The sequence below is a fragment of the Perognathus longimembris genome, chromosome 1 (assembly GCF_023159225.1).
Source record: "Perognathus longimembris pacificus isolate PPM17 chromosome 1, ASM2315922v1, whole genome shotgun sequence".
Classification (NCBI taxonomy): Eukaryota; Metazoa; Chordata; class Mammalia; order Rodentia; family Heteromyidae; genus Perognathus; species Perognathus longimembris.
The window spans coordinates 44,456,958-44,479,458 of record NC_063161.1 but is presented as its reverse complement, the minus strand read 5'-3'; the positions used below and the strand labels follow the sequence as shown (position 1 = coordinate 44,479,458).

General features: G+C 44.1%; 1 protein-coding gene and 1 pseudogene across 11 annotated transcripts in view; one reads left to right on the top strand and one right to left on the bottom strand.

The window, feature by feature from the left end:
• R3hdm2 (R3H domain containing 2) overlaps positions 1-15,242 on the bottom strand; it is a 141,468-nt gene extending 126,226 nt beyond the window's left edge. For 4 of the 11 annotated variants that reach the window (XM_048361192.1, XM_048361165.1, XM_048361174.1 and 1 more), the window contains exons 1-2: positions 15,024-15,241; positions 4,685-4,748 (exon numbers count right to left, since the gene is read on the bottom strand). The gene's annotated coding sequence lies outside the window, so the exon portion shown is untranslated. Of the gene's footprint in view, positions 1-4,684; positions 4,749-15,023 lie in introns of all 11 variants that reach the window. The other 7 variants (XM_048361121.1, XM_048361130.1, XM_048361113.1 and 4 more) reach the window with 3 other exon arrangements.
• LOC125341721 lies at positions 7,390-7,490 on the top strand (annotated as a pseudogene).
• Positions 15,243-22,501: the final 7,259 nt, after the last annotated feature.

Genomic DNA, 22,501 nt, shown 5'->3' with positions numbered 1-22,501 from the left:
ACAATTCCTAAGTGACTACCACCTAGATTACATTAGACTCAGAGCCTGAGCACTGTCCCTGGCTTCTTTTTGCTCAAGGCTAGCACTCTGCCAACTTGAGCCACAGCGCCACTTCTGGCCTTTATATATATATATGTATATATATATATATATATATGTGGTGCTGGGGAATTGAACCCAGGGCTTCATGTATAAGAGGCAAGCACTCTTGCCACTAGGCCATATTCCCAGCCCCTGGATTACATTAGAATAAGAAGGATATGAAAACTTATTTTCCTCTTCAAATGTCACCAAGTTGGGGGAGGGGGGAGAACAACACAGTACAGATCTGTGCAATAGCTCATCTACCCTAACAAATCAATACAGCTGCTTATACCTCACTTTCTCCTGTAAAGTAATTAATTCAGTTCAATATTTTATTGTCCAACTACACCTTAGAAGTAAAAGGTCTCAGCTCTGAAACACGCCCCCCCCTTTTTTTTTACTGTTAACAGTCTCATAAAGATAATATGGGACAATTAAGAATAAAAGCGGACTGGGAATATGGCCTAGTGGCAAGAGTGCTCACCTCTTATACAGGAAGCCCTGTACCACAGTACCACATATATATATATAGAAAACCAGCCAGAAGTGGCGCTGTGGCTCAAGTGGCAGAGTGCTAGCCTTGAGCAAAAAGAAGCCAGGGACAGTGCTCAGGCCCTGAGTCCAAGGCCCAGGACTGGCAAATAAATAAATAAAATAAATAAAAAAAAAGAATAAAAGCAGCTTCCTATAAAGGAACTATTCCCATCTAAAGAAATCAGAGTACCTTCAGAAATGATTTCCTCCATGTTTAGTACAAATAAGTATCAAGTTCAGCATTAAAGTGGCTACAAAATAATGGGGGGAAAAAATCCTATCCTAACCTCCCTACACCTCAACTATAAACTGGGGATTATTATTCTTAGAATTAAAAAATCTAGTACAAACTATTCTATGACAGTATTACATTGTTCACTTAATATTCTATAAATATGATGAATAATGTACTAATTTTGAACTGTCATTGTGTCTTGGCAGCCAACTTACAGGCTAAAAAAACTTTCTCAAAATTTTGTTTATTGCCAATATATACAAAATCAAATAAAAGAATTTTTTAAATTTTCTCCAAAGATCACTCACAAACAACAAATCCATTATTAACACAAATAATTGAGAGCCAACATCTACAAGAATATGTCAAATCAGGAGTATTAGTAATCCAGAAGTAGGGCTGAGGCAGGAGGACTCCAAGTTAGAGGACAGTCTGGGCAACTTAAGAGACCTTGTCTCAGTAAAAAAAAAAAAAAAAGAAAACTTCCTGGCTTATGTTTTCTCTTTTCCTCAAAAAAATCACCAGCAGGTTGCTGGCAAAGAATAGAAATAAGCCCAGTGTGTGTAGTTCACACCTACAATCTGAGCTACTCAGGAGGCTGAGATCTGACAATAACAATTCAAAGCCAGCCCGGGAAGAAAGCCTGTGAGACTCTTATCTCCAATTAACTACCCGAAAAAAAGCCAGAAATGGATCTGTGGCTCAAGTGGTAGAGTGCTAGCCTTGAGCACAAAAGCTCAGGGACAGCACCTAGGCCAGAAGTTCAAGATCCAGGACCAGCTCTAAAAAGAAAATAATAGAAACTATATAAGCTATGTTGGTCCCAAAATAGTCAAGTTTTTGTTTTGTTTTGTTTTGTTTTGTTTTTGCCTAGGAGCTTAGGGTTGAATGAAGGGCCACAAGCACATCAAGCAAATGAACTATATCCCCAGTCCTATAACAAAATAGTAATCTTAACATTAAAATCAAGTCAGGGGGCTGGGAATATGGCCTAGTGGTAAAGTACTCGCCTCGTATACATGAAGCCCTGGGTTTGATTCCTCAGCACCACATATAGAGAAAAAAGCCGGAAGTGGCACTGTGGCTCAAGAGGTAGAGTGCTAGCCTTGAGCAAAAAGAAGCCAGGGACAGTGAGTGCTCAGGCCCTGAGTCCACGCCCCAGGACCGGCAACAAAAACAAAACAAACAAAATCAAGTCAAAAGTAGCCCTTAAATACTAGTGCTTCCTGGGGGCTGCTTCTCAGATCTCTTACCACTCTACAACTGGGTGATCTTATTTCCTACCATGAATTGAATCTCCTCATGTGTAAAGTACTCCTAAATCTAAATATGCTTTCCTCTTTCTACCACTTCAAATTGCTTTAGATAAGTAGCTATTGGACAATTACAGAAAATTCCCTACCAACATTCCTCTAATCCCAAACTTGCCCTTTCTTATTTCAGTTTAACAATACTGACCAGTGCTCAAAAAAACAAAAAACTTAAGAATCGTCCATTTACAGTTCTTTCCTACCACATTTAAAGTTTCCAAATAGTAGCACCATCTTCTGGATTCATCTGATCTTAGTTCCTCTCCCCTCTTCTCATTCCCATCACTTCTGCACAGAGCATTTAGTTACTGGAACAAGTCTTTCAGAGCTCTTTATGCTTCCTACTGAAGGAATGGTGACTGCCCTGTCATTTTTGTGACGATCTCTAGACTATTCCTAATGGACACACATAGGGTGGCTGAGTAAAAAAGTGGTGTTCCAAACTCCTGAGAACTGGCTGGGGATATGGCCTAGTGGCAAGAGTGCTTGCCTCGTATACATGAGGCCCTGGGTTCAATTCCCCAGCACCACATATACAGAAAACGGCCAGAAGTGACGCTGTGGTTCAAGTGGCAGAGTGCTAGCCTTGAGCAAAAAAGAAGCCAGGGACAGTGCTCAGGCCCTGAGTCCAAGCCCCAGGACTGGCCAAAAAAAACAAAAACAAAAACAAAAAACAAAAAACAAAAACAAAAACAAACTCCTGAGAACTGCAGGTTGTTTTCTTATTTGACAGGAACTTCAAACTCCTTTGTTCAGATACCCAACATTTCTTTTTTGGCCAGTCCTGGGGCTTGGACTCAGGGCCTGAGCACTATCCCTGGCTTCTTTTTGCTCAAGGCTAGCACTCTGCCACTTGAGCCACAGCGCCACTTCTGACCATTTTCTGTATATGTGGTGCTGGGGAATCGAACCCAGGGCCTCATGTATATGAGGCAGGCACTCTTGCCACTAGGCCATATCCCCAGCCCCGATACCCAACATTTCTTACCACCTTTTTTTCTTGACCTTTTCCTTGAAGGAGGTAACAATTTTTCTACTTTGGCCTTGGATTTTACCTTCTCTACATGCTCAAGAACTTCAAGAACTTCATTATCACCTCTCTCATTATTTCTACTCTCTAGGTCACTGCCTTTAACCCTTGAGCCTCTCACATTAAGAAATTTTCCTTTTACTCCACATTCCCTCTCACTATTGTCAGTTCTCTTTGTAATCATCTTGAGAGAGCTTGCGTTCCTTTTTCTTAATTCAATGCAATGTTTTCATCACTCCAGTGACCCTGCTGTCTCTGAAGATACCAATGACCTTGAATGCAAAGTTCCAGGAGTATTTACCAGTCCTCATCAGACTTGACCTTTCTTCTCACTTGGTAACTATGGCTTCCTTCCTCTGTGTGACTCTCTTCTTAGTTCTAATCACACACAATTCACTGGTTTTCCATCTATTTTTCTGGTCTTTTTCAAATTTCTTCTAGGGCTCCACTTCTATCAGTCAGATAGGGTTTTCTTTGTTGTTGTTTTCTTAATTCAATCCCTAAACTGGTAAAAGTGACTCTTTCAAAAAGTAAATCTTGGAGCTGGGAATATGGCCTAGTGGTAAAGTGCTCGTCTCACATACATGAAGCCCTGGGTTCAATTCCTCAGCACCACATATATAGAAAAAGCCGGAAGTGGCACTGTGGCTCAAGTGGCAGAGTGCTAGCCTTGAGCAAAAAGAAGCCAGGGACAGTGCTCAGGCCCTGAGTTCAAGCCCCAGGACTGACAAAAAAACAAAACCAAACAAAAAACAAAAAGTAAATCTTAGTCAGGTGGCAATATCTCATGCCTATAAGACTAGCTACTTAGGAGGAGGCTGACATCTGAGGATTAGCCTGGGGAACAAACATCTAAAACTCCAATCGGCAATTAAGAAAAAAAAACTACCAAAAAGCCAGAAGCAGAGCTGTGGCTCAAGTAATAGAGCACTAGCTCAGAGCACAAAAGCTCAGGGACATTGTCCAGGCCTTGAATTTAAGCCCTACTACTGGCACACACACACACACCAAAGTAAATTCTAGCCAGGCAGCTGTGGCTCATGCCTATAATCCTAGCTACTCAGGAAGCTGATATCTGAGGATCACAGTTCGAACCAGCCCAGACAGGAAAGTCCATGAGATTCTTATCTCCAATTAGCCACCAGAAAACTGGAAACAGTACTGTGGCTCAAAATGGTACGGTAACTAGCCTTGAAGGAAAAAGCTAAGGGACAGCACCCAGGCCCTGAGTTCAAGCCCCAGAACTGACAAAAAAAAAAAAAACACAACCCACCAAATTCCTGAATCCTTTCAGAACCTACTAAGTCAAAATCTCTGGAATAGGACCCAAATTTCATACTTCCATTCATTCAATATTTAGGGACTATTTTAGGCATTAGGATACAGCAGTTAATTTTTTTAAAGGTCCTTACTTTCGTAGTCTTTAAACTCTAAGTGTGAGCCAGACTACAGACAAGAAATCAAACAAGAGCCAAGTGGGAAAGCACATACCTCTAATTCCAACACTCAGGAGGCTGAAGGAGGAAGATCTCAAGTTCAGGCCAGTCTAAACAACCTGTAAAGTTCAAAAAAGGAAATCAAATGAGATAATCTTAAAAAGTGATGAGTACTAAAAGATGATAAAACAGGAGTGTGATGAAACACAAAAGTTGACTATTCTAAATGTGGTGGGAGAGGTGTCTATGAAGGAACTATTTGAGTTTACACTTCAAGACAGGTAAACTGGCCAACTAGCTTAACAGGTAGAAAAACTACAAATGCAAAGGCCCTAAGGCAGAAAAACAAACAAACTGGTGGAGCCAGGCACCAATGGTTCACACCAAAAATTATAGTTACTCCAGAGGCTGTCATCTGAGGATAAGGCTCAAGGCCAGGCCAGGCAGATAAATCCAAAAGACTCCAATTAATCAGCAAACAAAACAAAAACACAAAACTAGGAATGGAGGAGAGGAAGGGATCAATTCTAAAGGCTACAAGAAATAGAATGAGGGGCTGAGACTATGGCCTAGTGGCAAGAGTGCTTGCCTCCTACACATGAAGCTCTCAGTTAGATTCCCCAGCACCACATATATGGAAAACGGCCAGAAGGGGCGCTGTGGCTCAGGTGGCAGAGTGCTAGCCTTGAGCGGGAAGAAGCCAGGGACAGTGCTCAGGCCCTGAGTCCAAGGCCCAGGACTGGCCAAAAAAAAAAAAAAAAAAGAAATAGAATGAAGATGAAAAGGGGTTTAAAGGACTTTACAAGGACTACCACATTCTTTCTGTTGATTGGGGAGGGGCAGTACTGGGGCTCTAATGCTTAAGCCATGCCTACTGCTCTACTGAGTGGGGAGGAGGGGGGTAATATCAGTACTGAGGCTTGAATACTATGCTACATCTTGAGCCATACGTCCACTTTGAGCTTTAGGCTGGTTTAGGCTCCCAGCTCCTCCAGCTCTTTTTGCTATTTTTGATATAAGGTCTCACTTTTTAAGTTGACCAGCCTGGACAGCAATCCTATTTATGCTTCCCACTATAGCTGGAATGACAGGCACATACCAACTTATAGGCTTACAGATGACATGAAACAAAAACACACCCCCATCAAAAATATGAAGTTGAAAAATCTACTCTTTGAATATAAATACTGGCATTACATTAAAAGTCATTGAGTTTTTCGCAAAGAGAAAGATGCTTTGCAGATATAAAATGTGGTTCTAATCATTATTAGTAATCACAAACTGCTGCACAAATGTCAACATGATGGTGCCTGGGTTGGAACCAGTGCCAAATATCTGTTGACTTTATGACTGAGCCCCATATTACTGTAAGTAAGGATTTCAACACCAATACTTTTTTTTTTTTTTTTGGCTAGTCTTGGGGATTGAACTCAGGGCCTGGGCACTGTCCCTGAGGTTCTTTTGCTCAAGGCTAGCACTCTACCACTTGAATCACAGCACCACTTCCAGCTTTTTCTCTTTACGTGGTACTGAGGAATCGAACCCAGGGCTTCATATATGCTAAGCAAGCACTCTACCACTAAGCCACATTCCCAGCCTCCAATACTCTTTTTCAGTGGTGGAGAAAATATGCTAAGAAAACTCAAAGTCAGATTAAGAAAATTTCTCTTTTTTTTATCTGTTTTAACAATTATTACCTGCTTTTATACATAAACTCAAATGTTAGTATGGTGATACACACCTCTAGTACAGCACTGAGAGGCTAAGGCAGAAGGACTACAGTAAGTTTGAGGCAGGCTGGGCTACACAGAGTTCTTAAAACAGCTGGACTTTGTAGCAAAACCATCTAAAAAATAAACAGGGGCTGGGGATATGGCCTAGTGGCAAGAGTGCTTGCCTCGTATACATAAAAAAATAAACACAGGCCAGGGACATGGCTCAAGTAGTAACATCAGACCAAGAGTTCAAAACCCAATACCAGGGGCTGGGAATATGGCCTAGTGGTAGAGCACTCGGCCTCTTATACATGAAGCCCTGGGTTCGATTCCCTAGCACCACATATATAGAAAACGACCAGAAGTGGCGCTGTGGCTCAAGTGGCAGAGTGCTAGCCTTGAGCAAAAAGAAGCCAGGGACAGTGCTCAGACCCAGGACTGGCAAAAAAAAAAAAAAACAATATCACCAATAAACAAACTCAAATGCATTAGGAAAAAATGGACAGAGTAACTGTACTGGAGAGATAGGACAGGTTCATTACTTAATTAGCAACCATAGTAAGAATAAGTCACTAGCTGAGTGAGTTTTTTTTTTTTTTGGCCAGTCCTGGGGCTTGGACTCAGGGCCTGAGCACTGTCCCTGGCTTCTTTTTGCTCAAGGCTAGTACTCTGCCACTTGAGCCACAGCGCCACTTCTGGCCATTTTCTGCATATGTGGTGCTGGGGAATTGAACCCAGGGCCTCATGTATATGAGACAAGCACTCTTGCCATTAGGCCATATCCCCAGCCCCCTGAGTGCTGATGTTATACCACTACAATAATCTTAGCCGCTCAAGAGGCTGAGATCTTGATAATCATGGCTCAAAGAGAGAATACAATATACATATTATAAAATACACACACACACACACACACACACACACACACACACACACATATTCCTTGAGACTCAATTTCAAAATAACCAGCAAAAAGTCAGGCTAAACACAAGACTCAAGTGGTAGAATATTAGCTGAGCTAGCAAGCAATTCTAAATGCCTAGATGTGTTGTATGAAAGGAGAGGTTAGCACTCCCCTTGACAAGGATAGAAGAGGCCCTTAGGCCTGACAACACACATCCGGTTAAGGCATTGCCACCTACTTCTAATTGCCTAGAGTTCAAGTTCCAGCCAACAATAACAAAGTCATTAAAAGAATACCAAGTGGTGGGCTGGGAATATGGCCTAGTGGCAAGAGTGCTTGCCTCGTATACATGAGGCCCTGGGTTCGATTCCTCAGCACCACATATACAGAAAATGGCCAGAAGTGGCGCTGTGGCTCAGTGGCAGAGTGCTAGGCTTCAGCAAAAAGAAGCCAGGGACAGTGCTCAGGCCCTGAGTTCATGGCCTAGGACTGGCAAAAAAAAAAAAAAAAAAAAAAAAAGAATACCAAGTGGTAACAGGGCACTGGTGGCTCAAACCTGTAAGCCTAGCTACTCAAGAGGCTGAGACCTGAGGACTGCAGTTGGAAGCCAACCCAAGCAGGAGAGTCAGTGATAATCTTATTTCCAATTAATCACAGAAGATGCTGGAAATGTGGCTGAAGTGGTAGAGTAGTTGGATGAAAAGGAGCTCAGGGACAGAGCCCAGGCCCATAGTTCAAGACCCCAAGACCAGCAAAAGGAAAAAAAACAACAAAACAAAACACCAAGTACAATGTTTTTTAAACAGGAGAACATAGCTTAAGGAAAATACCAGACCACTGTGTGTGATCATCTCCAAAATTAGATCTACCAACTATATTTATGTACACATCTTCAAGCCGTTGAATCTATTTTTCCTACTTGTAAATTAGCAACACAGCCAGGAGATGGTGGTTTACACCTGTAATCCTAGCTACTCAAGAGGCTGAGATCTGAAGATCATGGGTTAAATCTAGCCTGGGCAGTAAAATTGATGAGACTCTTATCTCCAATAAACTCCCAAATGGTCGAAAGTAGAGCTGTGGCTCAAGTAATGGAGTGCTAGTCTTAAACAAAAGAAGCTCAAGGACATTGCCCAGGCCCTGAGTTCACGCCCCAGAACAAGCATACATGCACACTCATGCACACATATGTATACACAAAGTTGGCAACACATTCCAGAAACAGAATTACTTAACCAATCTTTTTTTTTTAATACTTGCTGATTCTTTTATTTATTTATTTATTTTTGCCAGTCCTGGAGCTTGAACTCAGGGCCTGAACACTGTCCCTGGCTTCTTTTTGCTCAAGGCTAGCACTCTGCCAACTTGAGCCACAGTGCCACTTCTGGCCTTTTCTATATATGTGGTGCTGAGGAATCAAACCTAGGGCTTTATGTATATGAGGCAAACACTCTTGCCACTAGGCCATATTCCCAGCCCCTTAACCAATCTTAAAATACTCAGAACAATTTTTGTTGGTGGTGGTAGTTTGGGGTTTGTTTGGGTTTTATTTGTTGTTTGTTTTGTTTGTTTGTTTGTTTTTGGTGTGTGTGTGCCGATCCTGGGGCTTGAACTTGGAGCTTGGGTGCTGTCCTTGAACTATTTTGCTCAAGGCTAGAAGTCCACTTGAGCCACAGCTCCAGGATTACAGGCACTGGTGCCCAGCAGAAAAACATTTTTAAAAATTGAGTCGATGTGATGCTGGGAATGTGGCTTAGTGGCAAGAGTCCTTGCCTCATACACATGAAGCCCTGGGTTCAATTCCTCAGCATCACATAAACAGAAAAAGCCAGAAGTGGTTCAAGTGGTAGAGTGCTAGCCTTGCGTAAAAAGAAGCCAGGGACAGTGCCCAGGTCCTGAGTTCAAGCCTCAAGACTGGTTAAAAAAAGTCAGTTGTAACAACAATAAAAATAAACAAAAATTTAAAAACTGAGGGGCTGGGGATATGGCCTAGTGGCAAGAGTGCTTGCCTACTATACATGAGGCCCTGGGTTCGATTCCCCAGCACCACATATACAGAAAACGGCCAGAAGGGGCGCTGTGGCTCAAGTGGCAGAGTGCTAGCCTTGAGCAAAAAGAAGCCAGGGACAGTGCTCAGGCCCTGAGTCCATGCCCCAGGACTGGCAAAAAAAAAAAAAAAATTTAAAAACTGAGCCAGGTGCTGAGGGCTCATGTCTGTAATCCTAGTTACTCAGAAAGCTGAGACTGAGGATCTCAGATCAAGGCCAGCCTGGGCAGGAAAGTCCCTGAGATTCTTATCTCCAATTAACCACCAGAAAACCAGAAGTTGTGCTGTTGCTCAAATTGGTAGAGTGCTAGCCTTGAGCAAAAAATCTCAGGGCAGCACCAAGGCCCCATGACTAGCAAGACAAAAAAAAAAAAAAAAGGGCTGGGGATATGGCCTAGTGGCAAGAGTGCCTGCCTCGGATACACGAGGCCCTAGGTTCGATTCCCCAGCACCACATATACAGAAAACCGCCAGAAGTGGCGCTGTGGCTCAAGTGGCAGAGTGCTAGCCTTGAGCGAGAAGAAGCCAGGGACAGTGCTCAGGCCCTGAGTCCAAGGCCCAGGACTGGCAAAAAAAAAAAAAAAAAAAGCCAGGCACCTATGTTCTCTGATGCAGAGAAAATAAGCTCAGTACTTCTTTAAAAAATAAATGTTCATAAAGAGATTTGGCACTGTAATAAGTACCATAGTTGATTGGAGGTTTGGCTCAGTGGCAGAACACCTGCCTAGCAAACATAAAACCCTAAACTCAAACTCCAATACTGATGTAAATAAATAAGTATATACATATACACATATATATGTATGTACCACCATCACTCAGAAATTGTTATCTATACTGAAACATAGTCAATACTTAGTATTAAGAAGTAATAATATGTTGGGCACCAGTGGCTTACATCTGTAGTCCTTGCTACTCAAGAGACTGAAATCTGAGGATCATGACTTAAGAAGAAAAACTCAAGCATAGTGTCCAGGCCCTGAATTCAAGGCCCAGGACTGAGAAAAAAAAAATAGTGATAATATGTCACAGAGATATTTAAGTTTCTCCAAGCCTGAGAAAAACTTACAAAGAAAACAACAAAACTTTGATAAGCCTAGTATGGTGGCTCACAACTGTAATCCCAGTTACTCATGAAGAGATTCTGAGAAACCCAAGTTCGAGGCTAGGCCAGGTAAAAAAGTTAGTGAGACATTATCTCCGTCAATAAAAAGGTGGGCATGGTAGTATGTCCCTGTCATCCTTGCTACAGAGAAACATAAATAGGATTGCAGTCCAGGCCAGCTCAGATAAAAAGCAAGACTCTATCTGGAAAAAAAACAAAGTAAGTCAGGCACAAGTGGCTTATGTCTGTAATTCTAACTATTTAGGACACTGAGACCTGGAGCTACAGGTTTGAAGCTAGCCCAGGCAAAAAGTCTAAGAAAAGTGCTGGACTGGAGGCATGATAAATGGTAAAGCACTAGCTAAAAGCAATCAAGTTGAGTAAACCAAGGAAATGGCACAAAATGAAAAATAACGAAAGCAAAAAGGGGCTAGGGGCATAACTCACGTGATATAGGCCTTGCCTAATAAGCATTAAACCCTGATTTTAAATCCTAGTACTCCATTCCAACAAAAAAAAGTTTAGTAAAAACTTTTACCAGATCTTTCAGTTATGTTAGAATTTATTCACAAAAAAGAGCTACTAACACCAGGCACTGGTGGCTCATGCCTGTAATCCCAGCTACTCAAAAGGCTGAGATCTGAGGATCACGGTTTGAAGCCAGCTGAGGCAGAAAAATCCCTGTGAGACTCTTATCTCCAATTAACCACTCAAAATCTGCAAGTAGGGCTGTGGCTCAAAGTGGTAGAGCACTAGCTTTGAGCAAAAGAGCTAAGGGGCAAGGGCTGGGAATATGGCCTAGTGGCAAGAGTGCTTGCCTCCTATATATGAAGCTCTCTGTTCGATTCCCCAGCACCACATATATGGAAAACGGCCAGAAGGGGCGCTGTGGCTCAGGTGGCAGAGTGCTAGCCTTGAGCGGGAAGAAGCCAGGGAAGGTGCTCAGGCCCTGAGTCCAAGGCCCAGGACTGGCCAAAAAAAAAAAAAAAAAAAAGAGCTAAGGGGCAGTGCCCAGGTCCAGAGATCAAGCTCTAAGACCAACAAAAACAAAAGAGTCAGGGAATATGGCTTTATGGTAAAGCGCTTGCCTTGTATGCGTGAAGCCCTGGGTTCAATTCCTCAATACCACATAAAGAGAAAAAGCTGGAAGTGGTGCTGTGGTTCAAGTGGTAGAGTGCTAGCCTTGAGCAAAAGAAGCTCAGGGACAGTGCATAGGCCCTGAGTTCAAGCCTCCAGGAATGGCAAAAATAAATAAATAAATAAACTACGACTAAATTTCTGGTACCGTTACTTCTTTACACTAACATTAGAATTAGAGCCCAAAGTCTTTTACCTGGCCCAAACTGTTCTCTCATAGCCTGCTGCTTTTAATACTCTAGCAAATTAAGCCAAAGCCTTTGCTATATCACCATATTCCTATAAAGTTTTAAAAATACACTCACTTACTTTGCCTTCCTAAACTAAAAAAAGAGTAGTCAGGATTGATTGCTCCAGAGAGAAATCTCATCCAGGTCACTCTAGCCAAAAGACTGAAAACAGTAACTAAGAAACAAAATATAATTAATTAATTAATTTCAAAAAGAAGAATCTACAATACTAAGAGGGACTGTTCCTTTTATCTTCAAACTTATCATAAACTAACTTAGTGGCTAAAAATACCCTCCAGGATGAATTTGTAAGGGAAAAAAAATGTTCTCTGGAACCTGATACTGTTGGAGAAAGTTATTTTTACAGTTTTTAAGCACACCATTACCTATACAAATGGGGAGGTCTAACCCATAAAACCAGGACTATGTGAATGACCTTACAGGAAGAGCCCAAGATATGTAAAAGCTCTAGCCATATGAGATCTAAGATCACCAACACCAATGATGTCTACACTCTCTCCACCTACTTGCAAGTATGTATTTCAGAATAGGTATTTCAACAACCTGAAAGCACAAGGCCTTTGTCAAAATAAAAATGTCCCAAAAACTGAAAGAAGAAAACCTCAACATATCCCAGTAAGTATTTTACAAAATTCTAGTGAATAGCCGCCTCATAATTCCAAGACCAACCAATAATGACCAGATATTCATTATAAGAATTCAAGAATACAGCCAGATGCCAGGCATGCTGTACACTCATGTAATCCCAACACTTGGAAGGCTAAGATCTCAAATTAGAAGTCTAACTGGGCTACATATTAAATTCACAGCTAGCCTGGATGACATAAAAAAAAAACCCTGTCTGACATAAGCCTGTAGTCCAGCTATTCAGAAGTCTGAGATAGGAAGATCACTGAACTCAGCAATTTAAGCCTGGATAGGCACCATAGCAAAGAAAAACTCCTTTTTGCAGGGTGACGGTGACTCTTGCCTGCACTTGTAGCTATTCAGGAAGCTAAGTTATAAGAATCACGGTTCAAAGCCAGTCTGGGCAAGAAATTCTGTGAGACTATCTCCAATTAACCACCAAAAACCCAGAAGTGGAGCATGGCTCAAAGTCATACCACACTAGCCATGTGTAAAATAGCTCGGGGGACAGCGCCCAGACCCAGAGTTCAAGCCCCACTGACCAAAACAAAAGCAGCTCAAAAACTACTTTTTTCCTAGTCATTCAAGACTCAAATTTGTTGAGCAATATGTTAAATGTTTTGCTAAAGTGATAAGTAGACAATATTCACAAAACAAAACATACCTGCCACCCAGAGGCATATTATCTTATGGATAAGAGTGAAGGACTGTTCTAGGTTTGCAGGGATAAAGAAAAAAATAGAGAAGTGGTATAAGCAAGGGGCTTTGGGATTCAGATAGCCAAGTTAATGTAACTGTTAGAATCAGGTGAATAAGGGCTGGGAATATGCCCTAGTGGCAAAAGTGCTTGCCTAGTATACATAAAGCCCTGTGTTCGATTCCTCAGCACCACATATATAGAAAAGGCCAGAAGTGGCGCTGTGGCTCAAGTGGCAGAGTGCTAGCCTTGAGCAAAAAGAAGCCAGGGACAGTGCTCAGGCCCTGAGTTCAAGCTCCAGAACTGGCAAAAAAAAAAAAAAAAAGAATCAGGTGAATAAAGATCTGAGTTAGGGGACAGAAAAGCTATGCAGCTTTATAAAGGAAATATGACCCAGGACAAGTAAGTGATGACTTCCTAAGAAAGAAGTATGCCCAGAGGCTACTGTGTGTGTTGGAAAGAAGTGCTACTGATCTGTAGCATTAAAGGCTAACAGAGTGGTTTTTATGCTAAAAGGAAGCCATCTTGTCTAACTCCTTTCCACTGAAAAATACCAAGCATGCTTTAAAAAAGAATTAGGTATATTTCAAAATTTTTATTTCAAATTGTGAGAATCTACATGGACACAAAGACAATCTGAACTGCAATTCTAAAATTTAACTTTTGCTGACAGAGTTCATCTGACCTTCACCAAAAATTCTGTTCTCTGTTTTTATGAAGAACAGCCAACAGGGGGAAGAAAAAAATATATCTAAAAAGTAAATCAAAGCAGGGTGTCCTGGCATATATGTCAGTAACCCCAGCACTAAGGAGTCACTACTCACTAGCCAACCTGAGCTACAAAGAACTGACTGGCAGGGCATGTGGTTCAAGTGACAGACACTTGCCAAGTGAGCACCAGGCCCTGAATTCAAAACTTATACTATGATTATCCTAAGTCATAAGTTTGCATCTTCATTTAAACTTTTTGTCTTTATGTCCCAGGCTCCAAAAGGGGTGTGGAAGGGGAAACGGGCTGGTATTGAATGAAGGATATAGAAAAATAGAGCTACAAACCACTGACTCCAGTCTCATTTTGACCATTTAAAAGTTCAATGAAATATTAGGAATGTGACATTCCTCAAGTTGTACCTATTAGATCCCCAGTCTCAAAGACTGCTTTACAAACCTCATACGAGATTGAAGCTTCTTAACTTCTTAGGAAAAACAGACAAGGGAGTTGATTCAACTAGGATATGTATATAATTTTCCTATTTTTCTTTCTTTGGTTTTAATAAAACTCTGGGGCTGTTTTCCGGTCATTTCTTTCTCCTCATTGGATAATGAGTACAATTCATTTTGAGTAAATATTCTTTGGCGTTACTATACCGATTGTGACTTTTTTTTAATATATAAAATATCAAGTAGAGTTTTCAGGGGCTCGAGTGTAGAATCTATTAGGCCCAACTTTTTTAAGCTCCAGAAACATCCTCCTGCATGTGCCAACTCGAATCCCTGCCTATTACAAACTCGGACACGGGCACGATTTGAAACATCTCCAACATCTCTGTTCCACATTTTCAAGGCTCCAATAAAGAGGACACCCGTGAAAGGCATGGAACCATTCACCCTCCAGCCCTGCCAAAGGCGCAACAGTTTTTAGGTCCCACGGCACAGGCCACAGGTGGCCGCAGCCCCCACCCCCACCCCGCCGCGCGGCCCCGCTTCTCGCCTGCGCTCCCCGCGCACATTCAGGACTTGTCCGGCCTCAGGGCGGTCCTTCCCGGGGGTCCCGGCCCTAACCCGCTGCCCCCACACCGGCAGCTCCAGCGTGGGGCACCCAGGCCGAGAGGCCTCTGCCCGCCCTCCCGCGAGGCCGCCACGCCCCCTCCCCACGGGCCGCCCGCCCCCATGGCCGGGAGGTGGCCTCACCTCACGCGGACCAGAACGGGGAGGGCGCCCGCCGTCTCTGCCCGCCGCCCGGGCCCACGGCCGCTCGGTTGCGGCTCGGCCCCGACGGCCAGCGGCGGCGCGCTTCTGTGGGCGGGCTCTTCTCGGAGGGGATTTCCCCGGGGCCCAGGGCGGGGGAGCAGTAGGGGGACCGGGGCGGGGGAGGGGAAAGGGGCTTGGGAAGGAGGGGGGAGAGGGAAAGAAAAGAGGGGGAACCAGACCCGGAAAGGGAGAAGAGGGGGAGGGGGGAAAATCAGAAGGGGAAGAAAGGCCCAGAGTCCGCCCCCCGCTGCGGCCTGCGCGCTACGTCACCACGTCAGGCGTGGACGTCACCGCGTCCCGAGCTCCGCGCGTCCCAGCTTCTTCCTGTGTGCTCCCCTGGCCGCCCGCAGGCGCCTAGTCGCACCACCTTCAACGCGCACGCGCACAAGCTGGCTCCCGCTTGGTCGGTCGCTCGCTCCTGGTGTTACCTAGGTAGCAAGCCACCCAACCCGGAGGTGCTGGGATTCTCACCCCACCTTAAATTCAAGGCTCAGAACCACCCTAGATGTAAACAAGATACTAATAACCATAGCTGTTTTGTCAACTTTCATGACACCCTTCCACTAGACAGTAACTCCTACACCCAAAAGAAAGCTCATAATACATATTGCCTTCATAAATAGATAAGAGTAGTTCACTTAGATAATTGTTCATTTTGCAGATGAAAAAATTGACCTGGGAAGAACTTAGTACATCCTATTAAAATCACATTTTTACCAGCACCCTCCCTCTCTGAAAATATGGCTCTTTTGTCTTAGCAGTTATCTTTTTTTCTTCTTCTTCTTTTGCCGTTCCTGGGGCTTGAACTCAAGGCCACTTGAGCCATAGAGGCACTTCCAGCTCACAGACTTTCCTGTCCTGGCTGGCTTGGAACTGCCGTCCTCAGATCTCAGCCTAATAGCTAGGATTACAGGAGTGAACCACTGGTGCTGGGCCTAGCAGTCATCTTTAATTTCCAACCAATCTGAACCTTTTAAAGACTGAATTCGACTGGAGAGAAAGAGGGAGAACAGAAAGAGTAATAGGAGAGAGGGAGATAAGGGAGAGCGATGGAGGGGATGTCTGGTTAAGGCACAGGGACATGTCCCTGCAGTACTTGCTGCTAATACATGATATGGGGAAGGGGAAATGGTACGAGAGCCAGGTGGCTCTTCTGTAATCTTAACTATTCTGAGATCTGAGGATCAAAGTTTGAAGCCTGACAATGCAGACAAACCAGTGAGACATTTATCCCCAAGTAATTACCAAAAAAGCTGGAAGTAGAGCTTTTCTGCCTGGGCTGATTTTGAACCATGATTTCAGATCTCAGCCTCCTGAGTAGTTAGAATTATAGGCATGAGCCACCAACACCAGACCCAATATTTCTTTCTTTCGCCCCCACCCCCACCCCACTCCCCAGTCCTGGGGCTTGGACTCATGGCCTGAGCACTGTCCCTGGCTTCTTTTCGCTCAAAGCTAGCATTCTGGGCTGGGGATATAGCCTAGTGGCAAGAGTGCCTGCCTCGGATACACGAGGCCCTAGGTTCGATTCCCCAGCACCACATATACAGAAAATGGCCAGAAGCGGCGCTGTGGCTCAAGTGGCAGAGTGCTAGCCTTGAGCGGGAAGAAGCCAGGGACAGTGCTCAGGCCCTGAGTCCAAGGCCCAGGACTGGCCAAAAAAAAAAAAAGCTAGCATTCTGCCACTTGAGCCACAGAGCCACTTCTGGCCTTTTCTATATATGTGGTGCTGAGGAATCAAACCCAAGGCTTCATGTCTATGAGGCATGTACTCTTGCCACTAGGCCATATTCCCAGCCTGGCTTTGAAGTGCCAGACTTTGAAGTCAGGCCCCACTTTACCACGTGAACCCCATTTTACCACGTGAGCCCCATTTTAGAATCGAACCCTGAGCCAATCAGAGTTGTACCTGTGTCCTAATCTTGCTTGCTTGAACACCTGATTGTTGTTACTTTGTTCTTTATAAGCCCTGTGTAATCACAGCTCGAGGCTCCCTCCTAACCTCCGCTGTGTCAGTGGGTAGGACGAGGCCCGAGTTGCAGCTCACTTAAATAAAGCCTCGCCTTGCTTTTGCATTTTGGAATGTCTGAGTCTCGGTGGTCTTCTTGGTGGTGGTTTCGCGACTTGGCACAACATTTGGGGTTTCGTCCGGGATAGCCCCAGAGACCCCCAAGATCCCAGACTCCGAAGGTAAGAAAACAGCGCTGTTCATTTGTCTTGTCCTGTAATTTGTCTGTCTGTTTTGCTTTTGCTTATCTCTTGGAGGGGTTGTCGAAGCGGACGCGCTTACTTGGCAATCCTGGGGAGACTGGGGGACGCCCCATACTCTCCACCCTTGAAGGGGGACCCCTGGAACCCCTCCTTGAACTCAGGTCCGCTCCTTCTGCACCCTTGCAGGAGGTTGTGGGCCAACTCGGGTCCACTCCTTCTGCACCCTTGTAGGAGGTTGTGGGCCAGCTTGGGAGATCTCCAACTCGTAGCTTTTCTTGTTCTCAGGCCTGTGTGTTTTCCTCCTTTTGTATTAATTGTTTTGTTTTTTGTAGCCTTTTGGACTGAACATCTGATCAGAGCTATGGGTAACGTTCTATCTTGGGGACCTCCATCTAGCCCCCTAGACTTGATCCTAGCTCACTGGAGGGAGGTTAAGGAGATAGCTCAGAACCAAGGTGTGGCCCTTAAGAAGGAAAAGTGGGGGCTGGGGATATGGCCTAGTGGCAAGAGTGCCTGCCTCATATACATGAGGCCCTGGGTTCGATTCCCCAGCACCACATATACAGAAAATGGCCAGAAGTGGCGCTGTGGCTCAAGTGGCAGAGTGCTAGCCTTGAGCAAAAAGAAGCCAGGGACAGTGCTCAGGCCCTGAGTTCACGGCCTAGGACTGGCCAAAAAAAAAAAAAAAAGAAGGAAAAGTGGATCACCGGGTGCAAATCAGAATGGCCCACCTTTGAGGGAGCTAATTGAGGGAGCTTTGACATAGGTAAGATCAGGACTTTGCAACACCTAATCTACACCCCTCGTTCGGGCCATCCAGACAAGAGAGAAACCAAGAAGGAAGAGAAGAAATTGTACCCACCTGTCCTCCAGGGAGGAAGCACAGAGGAGGAAATGTTTCCCGCTCCATACTCCCCACCCCAGTTAACTCTACAAGAGGAGAACTCTAAGGAAAATGTTTCAGCTGTGCCCTCCGCTCCAGAGGGTCCTGCCCAGTCAACTCGCCAGCGCCGACAGCCCCGGACACGGACGCATCAGCCCCAAGTCCTGACCCACAGCCGCCAACAGGGGTGGACCTAGGGCCAGCCCAAGCCACCCACAGGTGGCAGGGAGTGACCTCACCATGCCGCGCTGTCATTTCTGTGTTGTTTGTAAGTCTAATCAGAGTGTGAGTGTCCGCAAAAAGAACTCTGGGGGGACCCCCACCCAGCCTTCTTAAGCAGAAAATTGTTTGGTGTGCTAAAATGTTTTACTAAGACTATCAAGCCCTGGAAAATGAGGCTGGAGAATGCTAAAATAATATATTAAAGGTTTTGTCTTAAAATTTGCGTGTTGCAGGAGTAAGATTGGCAAAAATATCTCTTGCCACTGGAAAATGTACGGCCGATGCCTATTTTGAGTATTTTGCGCGCTTTAAGATCTTTTGAAAATGTATGTGTGTGTGTGTGCCTGTGTGAGTGTGAACATGTTCAAGACTGCAGTATGATGCAAAACTAAGTTTAAGTTTATAGTCAAAGGGTCATCAAGTTTGGGCATTACCAAATGCTTTAAAGGATTTCTCAGGGCTCTTTAAAATTAAAAAAAAATCAGAGCTAAGTGTCAGAAATTTTGGATTTAAAAGGACATATATGTACTAAACTAATGGGGATAGAAGTAAACGCTCATTACTGGGCAGGAACTTGCCAGTCATCTGTGATAGTGGCTAGTAAGAGGAAGTTTGTCAAATGAGAGGATAGATTAAAACCTCAACCCCCCACATTTACTCAAAGCTCTGACTGGCAGTAAGAATTTTAAGCTGATACATCTGTTTAGGAAAGAAAGCTTGTAGACCTGAGATGTGTCCTTATTGAGATTTGTTAAAGGCCTGTCAGCTTGCCAATGCCCCCAATCAACAGATTACTAAAGGAGCTCGCCTCTGTGGGAATAGGCCAGGCATGTATTGGGAAGTAGGTTTCACAGAAATTACAAATATTTGCTAGTTTCTGTAGACACTTTTTCAGGATGGGTTGAAGCCTATCCAACAAAGTATGAGACTGCGAATGTAGTGGCTAAGAAGATCCTGGAAGAAATCCTACCCAGGTATGGCTTCCCATCCACCATTGGGTCAGACAACAGACAGGCTTTCGTCTCAAAAGTAAGTCAGGGAATAGCCACAGCACTGGGGACAGATTGGAAAGTGCATTGTGTTTATAGACCCCAGAGTTCAGGACAGGTAGAGAAAATGATTCGGACTGTAAAAGAGACCTTAACTAAACCGGCCTTAGAGACTGGCGCAGACTAGGTGTCACTCCTTCCTTTTGCTCTGCTTAGAGGAAGAAATTCTCCCTATCAGCTTGGCTTTACTCCTTTTGAAATAATGTACGGGTACCCCCCGCCCATTATCCCTAGCCTTCAGACTGAATTGCTTGCTGATTTGAATAATGCTGAATTTTTGTGTAAACTCGATTATTTGCAGCTCGTGCACAAGAATGTGACCCCAACTTAAGGCATTATATGATTCTGCTTCTGTCCCTACCCCCCATTTATTCAGACCAGGGGACTGAAATCCTTAGAACCATGGTGGAAGGAACCCTAGACAGCATCGCCACTTGGGTTCATTGCTTCCACGCCAGGCCAGCTGACCCCTTTGCCCTGGACGACGACTACCGTGGTGGAACATGGGAGGTCTCCAAGCACCCAACTCAGCCGCTTCGCCTTTGCCTCAAGAAAAGAAAGTTAGACTGAATATTGTTATAATTTTCTTTTTGCCTTCTTTCCTTACTACCCTGGCTAGTGTTGATGTTATTTTGGCAGCTCACTCCAAAGTGAGGTGACCCCCTTATTTTAGGTAGTTTGGGGCTTACTCAGGAATATGGGTATAGCCACCCGACCCTTAGAGCACAGCTGAGAAGTTTGTGTATTATTTTGTTGCTTACATTTGGATACTAAACACTACAGCAAATGGTAAGTCTGAAAGTTAATTTTCAGTTTGCAGTAATCCTGCAGTCCCTTGGTACGTAGATAAGGTTATATGTTCCTGGCTAGGTAAGGTCTACGCCCCTGAGTCAACCTGAAGAAGTTACAGATGATTGATCTTCACCCATCAGCCCCCCTTTAAAACCGAGGGACTAGAGTTGTTTTTGGGAAGATGAGGCAGGATAAACTAGAGGCAAGCAAAACAGAGGTACAGAGACTGTACTTGTGAGAAATGGTGACAGGCCCTTTGGTTACTACTTTGGGCCCTATTGGCCCATGCCTTATCTCTATATCATCCCCTAGACAAGCAAGCCATTGAAATGGACAGAATGGAGCCATGATTGGCTCCCAAGGTACCAAAAAGAAAAAGGGGGAAATGAAGTGCCAGACTTTGAAGTCAGGCCCCATTTTACCACGTGAGCCCCATTTTAGAATCGAACCCTGAGCCAATCAGAGTTGTACCTGTGTCCTAATCTTGCTTGCTTGAACACCTGATTGTTGTTACTTTGTTCTTTATAAGCCCTGTGTAATCACAGCTCGAGGCTCCCTCCTAACCTCCGCTGTGTCAGTGGGTAGGACGAGGCCCGAGTTGCAGCTCGCTTAAATAAAGCCTCACCTTGCTTTTGCATTTCGGAATGTCTGAGTCTCGGTGGTCTTCTTGGTGGTGGTTTCGCGACTTGGCACAACAGCTTCTTTTTGCTTATGGCTAGTATTCTACCTCCTGAGCCACAGTGCCACTTTTGGCTTTTTCTGTTTATGTGGTGCTGAGGAATCAAACCCAGGGCTTCATGCATACTAGGCAGGCACTCTACTGCTAAGCCACATTCCCAGCCCCCAGCCCAATATTTCTAATTGGGCTTTTGAATTTGTTTTGTTTTGTTTTGGGCAAGTACTGAGATTTGAACTCTAGACTTCAAGCTCACTCAGCTTGCTTTGTTAGTATTCTATCACTTGAGCCATACCCTGAGCCTTACTTTTTGCTAGTTGAAGATGGAGTCTCTCAGACTTTTCTGCCAAGACTAGCTTCAAACCTCAATCTGCAGGCCTCAGACTTCTGAATAGCTAGTATTATAAATTCAAGCCAGTGGAACACAGCTAGTATTTTCAAGACAAGAGATACTGACAGAGGCAGAATGATGGTGGCTCACACCTCTAATCCTAGCTATTCAGGATGCTGAGATCTGAGGATCAAGGTTCTAAGCCAGTCCAGGCAGGAAAGTCTGTGTGACTCTTATCTCCAATTAACTACCAGAAAACTGGAAGTGATGTTAACTACCAGATGTTAACTGGAAGTGTGTTAACTACCAGAAAACTGGAAGTGATGTTGTGATTCAAAGTAGTAGAGTGTTAGCCTTGAGCAAAAAGAGCTCAGGAAGAGTAAGAGTACCCAGGCCCTAAATTCAAACCCTATGATTAACAACAACAACAACAAAATTACCCATTTTATAGAAGGGAAAATCTGAGGTATAATAACCCAAGTCCCAAATTTGCTCAGTTTATCTTCAGAATCTCCTCTTAACTACTGTATTCTTAGAATTATAACAAGGGAAAAAATAAATTGTAAAAAGCCTGGGGCATGGGGTACATTCCTGAAGGCTAGGCCCTGAGTTCAAACCCCAGTACTGTCTTACATATACACACACAATATAAATGCTAGACTAAGAACCTCAAGAGGGAGGATGGGGGTGGAGTAAGTGTGGACTTCGAGGAGCAACTAGAGAAGAAGAATGTTTAACATCAATAGGTAATGCTCCTTATCCAAAGGTTATGAAGGCTACTCTTTAACATTTTTTCTTTTTGTTTTTTTTTTAATTCAGTCACTATGTTGCCCAGGCTAGCCTGGACTCCAGCAATGTTCCTGCCTCAGGCCCTAATAACGTTCTGTCCTAAAACATCTGTTCACTACCCAGCAAGGCCAACGCTCTGGGGAGGAAGAGGAATTTCATCTCTAACCTTTGTCCCCAGGCCTGGCAGCTCACCTGGGTAACTACTATATCCCAATATTGGCCTGAGGACATCCTTTTCCCCAAACAAACCAACCTCTCCTCACATCCCCCCACTCTGTACTCTCACTAACTGTGTGCTGGCAGAGTCTTCCCATTCTGCATGTAACTGGCTTGAATTTTCAAGTCAGATATTTAACTGCTTTATCTCCTGCAAAAAGAAGTCATGCTAGTCAGACACTATTCTCCCAGGACCCCTGGTGGCTAGAACAGAGTTGCGACTACAGCCTGTTAAACCCCTGAACCTCT